The sequence below is a fragment of the Giraffa tippelskirchi genome, chromosome 7 (genome assembly GCF_054371585.1).
Source record: "Giraffa tippelskirchi isolate mGirTip1 chromosome 7, T2T-mGirTip1v1.2.pri, whole genome shotgun sequence".
Classification (NCBI taxonomy): Eukaryota; Metazoa; Chordata; class Mammalia; order Artiodactyla; family Giraffidae; genus Giraffa; species Giraffa tippelskirchi.
This window is the reverse complement of record NC_137281.1, coordinates 120,636,070-120,647,299: the sequence shown is the minus strand read 5'-3', so window position 1 is coordinate 120,647,299 and position 11,230 is coordinate 120,636,070. Positions and strand designations below refer to the sequence as shown.

Here is an 11,230-nt window from a genome sequence, read left to right as displayed (position 1 = left end):
GAGAGAGCCTTTGGTTTGAAGTGTGACATTTCTGACCTTTGCAAAGTATCAGGTTCTTTTAGATGCTTGTTCTGATAGAACCTTATCATCTTGCCCTTGAGTAGGTAGAGTGACTGAATTCTCAATTAAGAGCCTAATTTCTTACTGAAATACATGAAAATGTAACTTATTCCAGAGATGGAGTCATTCTGTGACTTCATCAGCATTTTGTTTAGGCAATCTTTTCCCTGGAGGCAACCTTTTTTTTTTTTTTAAAAGCAATCCCTCACCCCCTTCCTGTTGAATATTACTTTCCCCCAAAAGTAAGCTTTTTACAGTAACGAGAACTTCTAATTTCTCACTCTTCATTCTTCTTCTGACTCTGATCATTTTTATGATCATTACTTCAAACTCTTCAGTGTGTAGATTGCTTATTTCCACTTAATTATTTTTGGGGAGATTTATCTTATTCTTTGATTTGGAACAGATTTCTCTATAGCCTCACTTTGCCTAATTAACTGTTTTTATTCCTATGTATTTGGTATGTTGATTTTGTTTCTAATCTTGGAGAAGATTTCCTTATGAGGAAATGTCCTGTGGGGCCCAGCAGTCACTGCCCTCTGGTCACCTGAGCAATATACTTTAGGGGTGCCCTCTATATTGGCTGCATGAGTCTCTCTGTTGTGGCAGGCTGACTACTGTGGGTGTGGTGATTGACGTGGCTGCACCGAGGTCAGATTGGTTGCCAGGCCCTGCTTTGTGCATAGACTGCCACCTGTGGGTGGGCAGGTTCAGGTCATGAAGTGTCTTTGAAGCCCCGGGAAAGGGGGTCCTTGGGCTAATGATGGTCTAGTGGTGACAGAGCTTGGTCCTGGGGTTGGCTGCTTGTGGGTCCAGGACTCCTAGAGTTGAGCCAGCCTGTTGATGGGTGGGACCATGGCTCAGGGGTGCTAGGCCTGATGTCCCCCTACTGGTGGACAGGGCCAGTTCCTCACTTGGAACTGGGTGACTGTGGAGTCTGGGGTGACCCAGAGCTGGTGACAGCCCACTGGTGAGTGTACCAGATCTTAACACAGCTAGCTTTGGGGCCATGGTTTTCCCAGGGCTAGTGTCCACCTACTGGTGAGTAAGGCCAGATCCCAGGTCTAGGACTGGCCCACTGGTTGAGTGGATCTGTGTCTCTGGCTGGAAGGTCGTTAGATTTCCTTAGGTCCTTAGGTGTTAGCCTGCTGGTGGGCAGTGCCAAGGCAGAGAGGGCTTCTCAAGACTAGTGCTGGCCCCCTGCTGCGCAGAGCTGGGTCCCAGGGTCTCTGGCAGCAGGGCCCTAGTTTGACATCCAGAATTTGTGTCAGCCTGCAAGGGCTAGCGCCTAACCCCTTGTGGGTGATGCCAGATTTAGGGCTAATGTAGGCCTTCTGGTGAGTGGTCCAGATCTGATGGCTAGCTTCAGAATCCTGGAGGTCCTGGGGCTTTGCTGGCCTGTTGGTAGGGAGGGCCAGTTCTTGGGCTGCTGGGTGCTCAGAGTGTCCTTCAGCAGCAGGCCTGCTGGCCAGTGGGGTGGTATCCCCACCCAGCTGACTGCCTGTACTGGGACTTCCTGTGACTGGGGCAGACTCGCAAGTGGGTAAGGGCAGGTCTCTGCACTGATCATCTAGCCAGAGAATTTCACAATGGTTATTACCAGCACCAGTGTTTCTTGGTAGGATGTGCTCTCATTAATGACTGCTGCCAGTGTCTAAGTCCCTAGGCTGAGTTTCAGTTGCTTCCTGTGTCTCTGGGAGGCTCTCCAAGGTCAGCAAATAGGTCTGACCCAGGCTGCTTTCAAATGACTGCTTCTATCTTTGGTCTGTGAGCTTGTGAGATTTTATGTCCACCCTTTAGAACTGGATTCTCTGTTTGCCACAGACCTCTGGCTCTCCTGAAAGTAGCCCTACTGGCCTTAAAGCCAAATGTCCTGCAGGGCTGAAAATCCAGAAATACACCCATGCACTTATGCTCAATTCATCTACAACAAAAGAAGTAAGAATATATGATGGAGAAAAGACAGTCTCCTCAAAGAGTGGTGCTGGGAAAACCGGACAGCTACGTGTAAAACAATGAAATTATACATTCTCTAACACTATATTAAAAAACAAACTCAAAATGGGTTGAAGACCTGAACATACGATCAAATACTATAAAACTCCTAGCAGAAAATACAGGCAGAATACTTCTATGACATAAATTGCAGCAATATATTTTTGGATCTGTCTCCTAGAGTAGTGGAAATAAAAACAAAAATAAACAAATGGGACCTAACTGAACTTAAAAAGTTTTTACACAGCAAAGGAAACCAAAAACAAAACAAAAAACCATTTATTGAATGAGAGTAATATTTGCAAACGATGTGACTGACAGATTGATTTCTAAAATATTCAAGCAGCTCGATTTAAAAAAACCAAACAACCCAATCAAAAAATGGGCAGAAGATCTAAATAGACATTTCTCCAAAGAAGATGGACAGATAGCCAATCAGTTCAGTTCAGTAGCTCAGTCGTGTCTGACTCTTTGTGACCCCATGAATTGCAGCACACCAGGCCTCTCTGTCCATCACCAACTCCCAGAGTCTACCCAAACCCACGTCCATCAAGTCAGTGATGCCATCCAACCATCTCATCCTCTGTCGTCCCCTTCTCCTCCTGCCCCCAATCCTACCCAGCATTAGGGTCTTTTCCAATGAGTCAACCCTTCGCCTGAGGTGGCCAAAGTATTGGAGTTTCAGCTTCAACATCAGACCTTCCAATGAACACCCAGGATTGATCTCTTTTAGGATGGATTGATTGGATCTCCTTGCAGTCCAAGGGACTCTCAAGAGTCTTCTCCAACACCACAGTTCAAAAACATCAATTCTTCGGCGCTCAGCTTTCTTCACCATCCAACTCTCGGATCCATACATGACCACTGGAAAAACCATAGCCTTGACTAGACGGACTTTTGTTGGCAAAGTAATGTCTCTACTTTTAAATATGATACCTAGGTTGGCCATAACCTTCCTTCCAAGGAGTAAGCGTCTTTTAATTTCATGGCTGCAGTCACCATCAGCAGTGATTCTGGAGCCCAGAAAAATAAAGTCGGCCACTGTTTCCACTGTTTCCCCATCTATTTGCCATGAAGTGATGGGACCGGATGCCATGATCTCAGTTTTATGAACGTTGAGCTTTAAGCCAACTTTTTCATTCTCCTCTTTCACCTTCATCAAGAGGCTCTTTAGTTCTTCTTCACTTTCTGCCATAAGGGTGGTGTATAGGTACATGAAAAAAATTCTCAACATTGGTAATTATTAGAGAAATGCAAATCAAAACTACAATGAAGTATCACCTCACTCCAGTCAGAATGGCTATCATGAAGAAGTCTGCAAATGATAAATGATAGACAGGATATGGAGGAAAAGAAACCCTCTTACACTGTTTTTGGTGGGAATGTAAATTGGTGCAGCCATTGTGGAAAGGAGTATGGAGATTCCTTAAAAAACTAAAAATAGAAGTACCATATCATCCAGCAGTCCCATTTCTGGGGCTTATGTCCAGAAGAAACTATAATTCAAAAATATACATGCACCCTAGTGTTCATAGCAGCACTATTTACAATAGCCAAGACACAGAAGTATACATGAAGAAGTATGGATAAAGAAAATATGGTATATATACTCAATATTACTCAGCCATAAAAAGAATGAAATAATGCCATTTGTAGCAACATGGATGAGCCCAGAGATTATCATACTAAGCAAGCCAGACAAAGACAAATATCATGTGATATTGCTTTTATGTGTGGAATTGAAAAAAAAAAAGATACAGAAAAACTTATTTACAAAACAGAAACAGGATGATAGACACACAAAACAAACTTATGGTTTTCAGAGGGGAAAGCAGGGGAGGGATCAATCCCAAAGGGGAGTTTGGGATTAAAATATGTACATTGTTATATATAAAATAAATGACCAACAAGGACCTACTTTAAAGCCCAGGGAGTTATACTCAATATCATGTAATAACCTATAATTGAAAGGAATCTTAAAAAGTATGTATATATATTTATTTGTAAAACTGTAACTGAATCACTATGCTTTACACCTGAAACTAACAACATTATAAATCAACTGTATTTCAATAAAAGTTAAATGGATAGATACATTTGATTTTAGCCATTAAAAGCATACAAAAGTCCATGGGGCTCATCTTCCTTGTACGGAATGACCGGCTGAGGAGTCCAATGTGGAGTTCAGATCCTTGACTCATAGGGGAGCACCTCAGCAATTATAATTATCCTCTCATTAGTAGATTGCCCACCCAGTGTGTAGGAATCTTAACCAAGTCTCCTGTCCCTCCTACCTGTCTTGTTGTGGTTCCTTCTGTATATCTTTAGTTGTAGAAGATCCTTTCTGCTAGTCTTCAGATCTTTCTCATCAGTAGTTGCTTGTAAATAGTCATAATTTTGGTGTGCCTGTGGAAGAAAGTGATTCTGGGTCTACTTGGCTACACCCTCCATCCTATGAGATTGAAGGAATGTGTATGGCGTCTGTAGGCGTTCCCCTTGCTAATTTCACTGTGGGCTCCGTGACTGACACCCCTAAGCAGCCTGAGGGCCACTGGGAAGAAGGCAAGAATGTGCAGGATTCAGGCAGAGATGTTGTACAAAGTATGAGTGAAAAGTATGTTGTACTCATATCCTCAAATTTTGTTCTTTTCAAAAATCTTAAATTATGATATTCGTGTACACACACATGCAGGATATTTTGCCAACCATGGACACCCTTCCAATTTGCCACACTGGCTTTAGAATACCTACCTGTAACTTTAGAGAACTAGAACTGTACAAATAAGTCCCCAGGTCCTCACCTTCTCTTCTCTCTGCAGAAGTGTCTGCGTTCCAGAACCCAGTGCTCATCTCCGTGTGCATGGTTTCAAGTGTGCCCCTGTCCTCTGTGGGCACTCTGATAGGAATGTCCATAATCAGAGCCTGTGGCACTGCAGAGAGAGACAAGGTGGACACACAGGTCCAGAGACACATGCTTCTGAGTAGGAAGGGTTGCTTAGGACAAGGGAGCCTTGGGGAGCTCCAGCACCTGAGGACATGAGGAAAAAGCAAAGAGGTCTTGAGGGCTGGTGCTGGGTGCAGCTAGCACTGTGGAATAGCTACAGGTGGATGGATTGCAAGGATGGATTATCCCAGAGAAGTGCTGGGAGGTTGTGGTATGACCCCTTCCTGTGACCCATGGCCATCAGGAAAACGGCAAAGATAGTGAAATGCCTTACACCCGTGAAGGGTCTGCAGTGTGCATGTGCTGGTTGGTGTGGGTGGTCAAGGGGTTGGGGAGGGGTACTGTGGGCTTCTGGGACTGAAATGTAGAGGGTAAGACTTGCACTGTGTGCAATAATTAGACAGTCAGTTCAGTTCAGTTCATTCGCTCAGTTGTATCCAACTCTTCACGACCCCATGGACTGCAGCACGCCAGGCCTCCCTGTCTATCACCAACTCCCGGAGTTTACTCAAACTCATGCCCACTGAGTCGGTGATACCATCCAACTGTCTCATCCTCTGTCATCCCCTTCTCCTCCTGCCTTCAACCTTTCACAGCATCAGGGTCTTTTCAAATGAGTCATCTCTTCATATCAGGTGGCCAAAGTATTGGAGTTCCAGCTTCAACATCAGTCCTTCCAATGAACACCCAGGACTGATCTCCTTTAGGATAGACTGGTTGGATATCCTTGCAGTCCAAGGGACTCTCAAGAGTCTTCTCCAACACCACAGGTCAAAAGCATCAATTCTCTAGCACTCAGGTTTCTTTATAGTCCAACTCTCACATCCATACATGACTACTGGAAAAATCATAGCTTTGACTAGATGGACCTTTGTTGGCAAAGTAATGTCTCTGCTTTTTAATGAGCTGTTTATGTTGTTCCTAAATTTCTTCCAAGGAGCAAGCGTTTTTAATTTCTGGCTGCAGTCACCATCTGCAGTGATTTTGGAGCCCCCCAAAATAAAGTCTGTCACTGTTTCCACTGTTTCCCCATCTATTTGCCATGAAGTGATGGGACCGGATGCCATGATCTTAGTTTTCTGAATGTTGAGACAGCTATCCAATTACTCCATTTTATTGACATTTTAAAGACACCAACACTGTGTGAGGCACTGGGGAGGGTACAGAGGTGACTGGTTCAGTGCTTCTTGCACCAGGAGGCTCACAGTGTCTGGGGACACAGGCTTGGGTCCCAGCCCCAGTGAGAGTCTGCTACAGGACAGAGATCCAGGCCAGCATGAAGGACCACAAATGTGTATAAGGTTCCAGCTGATGTGGTAAGAAGAGCTTCCCCCAGGAGGGGCATTGAGATGGGAGAAGGCTTCCTTGGGTACAAGTTGGCTCTTTTTTTCCTTTTTAAAAAAAATTAATCAATTAATTTTAATTGGAGGCTAATTACTTTACAATATTATGGTGGTTTTTGCCATACATTGACATAAATCAGCCATGGCTTTTAAGCGAGAGTCAGAAGGAGTGCAGACAGGAGGGTGGAAAGGTGCATGCAGGAGAGTGCATGAGAGGTAAGCTGGAAAGGAGCAGCTTTGGTGACAGAAATAGCCAATGGGCTCTTCTTGGAGTCCCTCACCCTTAGGGACCCCTGTAGACTTCTTCCTGGTATTTTGTGGGGTGTGAGGAAATTGCAGTCCTTAGCAACCTGAAGAGACCAGGAGACCCCATTGATGGGAACACATGGCTTTTACTACTGATTCACATCCCTGCTGGCCCACAGGTTCTCAGCAGCTATTTTATGTTTCCCTCTACCTTCAAAGATTTCTGGGCATTCTGGGTGTATCCGATGTGACCCCAGGCCTTTGCTGATCCAAAATGAGGATCCCTCTGCTTCTCCCTATCCCTTCCCACTGAATCCCAGTTTGCCCGTGAGTCAGAACCTCAGCTGTGTACATAGGTAAAGTCTCTTCTCGTAAGGTCTTCAGATTAATGTTTTTCAGGAGATGCAACTAGCTGCTGCGATGTTCCACCTCACATCGTCCATGATTAGTTTCCAACTTGGCCTGTGGTCCCAGCTGGAGCTCCTGCTGCAGAGGGAGAGAGGGAGGGTGGGCAGGATACAACCTTGATTGAGCACGTGCTCTAATGGCAGGATCTCTGAGCCTCTTAGGCATCTCATCTCACTTCATTCAACCTGTAGGGTACATTCTCTCCTCATTGTTTTAGGTGAGGAAACTGAGACTCTATTTCCATGACAGCAAAATTTGCACAGCTGGAAAGCAGCAGATCTGGCCAGTCTGGCTGGCTCAGAAGCCCCTTCCATCAAGCCATCTTGCCTTTCTTCTCTGCTTACCTCCCAGTGTTGTAGAGAAGGAAGTACAGCTGGAAGTAGGGTCCCACTCAAGTTCTGAGCCAAGACTGGTATTTGGGGGACTTGTCTACTAGCAGGCCTTGATTCTTCTCCCAACTCTCCATAGCCCTACTCTGGGCCTCAGGTCGCTTATCTGTAGAATGGAAGTGTTGTTCTCATCTCGACGGTCCTTTCAGCAGTGACAGTTCATGATTTATGCTCTGAACCCCTCACCCTCATCAAGGCTGGTCAAGAGACCCTTGAAAAGAGATCTCTTTTGGTCTTTATTTCAACCAAGTTTGGTAAGCATTACATGACCACTTTGTTCCAAGGTGCCAGGAAGCTTTATTCCCATGTCAAGGGTAGATCTCATTATTATTTATTACTGGAGTAGGCCTTTGAACTGCCTATTTTACTAGCCTGTTGTGGTCCAGGAAATAGTTCCCTCTTGTTGCTTCTTCCCATATCCAGAGTTACATTGTTAAGATGGTTGATCTTATAAGACTATATATTTGATAATAGTTTCAGGTTGCCTAATCATCATTCATTTTATCTGAGGCTCAGATACACATCTACTAATACCAGGAACAATAATCTTGTGAATGCATGTGTGCACAATCACTTTAGTTGTGTCCAACTCTTTGTGACCCCATGAACTGTAGCCCACCAGGCTTTTCTGTCCATGGAATTCTTCAGGCAACAATACTTGAGTGGGTTGCCATGCCCTCCTCCAGGGGATCTTCCTGACCCAGGGATCCAACCCAAGTCTCTTACATCTCTTGCATTGGCAGGTGGATTCCTTACCTCTAGCACAACCCGGGAAGCCCAATCTTGTAAATAGGCAGATACAAGTAACATAGCTAATAACATTGGTGAAATCATAAATAATTATTTATACTTAGAATTTACATTATGTTTGGTCCATTATCTCCAAAGACTGTCTGACCAGTCTGACCTGCACCAAACACTATGATTAAGGGAAATTATATGTTGGCATTGTATATAAAGATCACCAAAGATGTCTACATCTACATGGTGAGTTATGGGTCTTTGTGTCCATTATAGGATTAAGAAATAATGTTATCTTCTAAGGAGCTACCTGATTGGTGTCAGAAGGAGAAAAATTGATCTTTATGGCTAAGCAGGTATTTCTGCCTTTGAAGTGTGGTTTGGTTAATGCAAATACAGATGCACAGTGCACACTAGACAGGAGAAAAGGGGCCAAAGAGAAAAAGGTTTATATTTAAATTTTTCTGGTGTTTCCTTAAAAATTGAATTTTTATTTTTATCAACATCAATCAGTTTACTGTTGAGATTTTAAAGTGAACTCAGAAAGCAGTTACCAGTGAAACTATCTCCTTTATTCCAAGGAAATTACTTATGCAAATCTTGCTTTAATATACCAACTACATGTCCTTACAGGAGGGCCGTAGTTATGTTTCATTCCTTGGGAAATTCTCAATTCTTTTCCTTTCCTTTGCTTGTGAAAAATCTCTTCAACCTCCCATCAGTCATCTCCCTTGACATTTGAGGTAAAAGAGGTCTGTTTCCTAGTGAGTTTGGTCTGAGAAGGGGCTACATTGGGAAAGCAGAACTGTTTCTGTGTTCCCTCTGAACTAAGTCTATAGACATTTGAAAGTCTAGCTGACATATCATGAGAAGCAGTGGATTGTCTGTCCACTGAGACACCCCCAGAAGGTCATTGCCATGGTGAACTGACCATCATCCAAGTTTTAGGCTCTGCTTTATGGGCTTGCGCATAAGTCTCCCTGACTGTCTCAGCACCAATAAATCCACCTAGGCTGATTGAGTTTGTGGAGACAAGCTCCAAACCTGAAGATCAATGTGCTGATGAAAATAAGAAATTGTAACTGACAGATGGACTGCAAATTCAGGCACTCTCGGTCTGCAGGTACACAAAAAGGCAGATGAGAATCACAGTATCTATTGCTGAGCTTGAGAACAGGGAGAGAGGATTTAATTACAGGATGTGGATTCATTTAATGGCACCAGATCTCAGCAACCCTCTGTCTCCAGGAAGGAAGCATCCTTCCAGGTAGAACAGAGTTGGTGAGGCCTTAACAACGCTCCTTCTCCCAGCACAGAGCTTGAGTGAACCTCTCCAGGGTTTCCATGGCTGACCAACTTCCTTCAGATTGGTACAGTCTTTCTGAAACTATTTTAATACCGTTTGGTTTGTTTGAATTGTAACCAAGTCACCTAAGGTATCTGTTGTGGATCAGGTTCTCTGGGAAGCAGACTCACAGGCAGAGATGTATGTGTATTGGGAGTACTCTTGGGATGAACACCTATGATGGTATGAATACAGCAGGGTGGGAAGAGGGAGTTGAAGTGCCATGCAGATGTGACAGAGGTCAGTCAATCCCACGGGAGGCCCTGGAGCTGGAGTGGTCCTTTCAAGTTGTTCTGTATAAAGGTAGGAGGCCCAGGCCTTGTTCCCTGCATCCATCACTGGATGTGGGTTATCTGTGGGAAGGGGTCATGACTTTGAATGAGGCTGTTCTCTTCAACTGAGAGCAAATCCTAGAGGAAAACTCATCTGAGCCATCAGATGGCAGCACGCCTGCAGCTGGGGTCATCAGTGCCTCGGTCTAGTACTTACACCACCTCAGTCCACACTGTGACTTGTGAATATGAGCCTTGATCCCAGAGTCTGATTCTCAGTGACTGTTGAGCCCCATACAAGCCCAGCCATATCAGTGCAGTGGCGTGTGAAGTGAGTCAGAAGTGGCTGCATGGGGTTTCATTCATTTGAAACCTTATTATTAGTTGTTATTGCCTCAGGCATCCTCAGGAATGATAAATCTACCTGGTGGAGGGAACATATGGCCATCACGACCATTCTGAGGTGGTCAGAATCTGGGTCATTACCCCACTAACTGTGCACCTCCTCTCCCACCATGGAGAGGGACTGCAGTTACATACCTCTCCGTTTGTTCTGTGTGTTTCCACTTGCAGCTCCCTTTGCCTGGGATGCTTTCTGCCTAGCCTTCCCCCACGTCCAGCTGATAATGTGAATGTCACCTTCTCTTGGAAAACAATGCCCCCCACCCGCAGTCCAGCTCTTTCCAGTGCCTAGCAGAACTCCTTATGCCCTCTCTGGGACCCCAGGGCACCTGTTATCCCTGCCTCAGGCAGCTCCATACTTGTGGGTCTGTTGATCTTTCTCCTTCTGAACTCCTTAAGGCCAGGGACTGGATCTCACCCGATCTGTATCTCTGAGCACAGAGCCAGACAGATTGAGTGGATGAGCTGCCTGGATGAAGGAGGGAACTTGAAAGCTTTGACTCAAGAATGAAAGAGAGCAGTCAGGCTGAAGAGAAGTTATGGTGGATTGAATTAGAAAGAGTTCGAGTCAAGAAGCCCAGCAGGGAAGCTCCTCATCCTTCTAGACTTGAGCTGCAGTTTCACCCTCTGTGAATAAGCCCTCTCTCTGGTCCGCAGGTGGTGTCTCCTCATGTCTCTACCCTTTGCCCAATGTGTGGCTGAATATACCAGCAGTCAGTGCCCAGTCAAAGTGTGTCGAATAAATGAGAGAATCTAGAATTCAGGGATAAAGGCCAGGATTGGGATGTTGCAGTAGGAAGGAAGTGTTAATTTAAAAATAGTTTGAAAAAAAAAACAGTTTGAATGTAGAAATGATAGCCTCGGATGACAGGCTGTAGCATCTGGAGAACAAGGAGGGCTCGTGCCACAGGAGAAGGCAGTTCTGAAGGTGGAAGAGTCAAGTAAGTCAGGTTTGAACGTTGAGTTATGGTCAGCTCACATGGTCCATACACTGAATGTGAATACTTAAGTCAACAAAGCAGGACTCTGGGTAAGAGAAAATGTGAAAATTATATTGTATAGCAGAAGAGAAGTATGGTACATAG

The 11,230-nt window shown here is 44.7% G+C and overlaps 1 protein-coding gene across 2 annotated transcripts in view; it reads left to right on the top strand.

Moving 5' to 3' along the window:
* The window catches only part of LOC145513092 (uncharacterized), a 295,101-nt gene that overhangs the window by 189,875 nt on the left and 93,996 nt on the right, over positions 1 to 11,230 (top strand). The window lies entirely within an intron of this gene.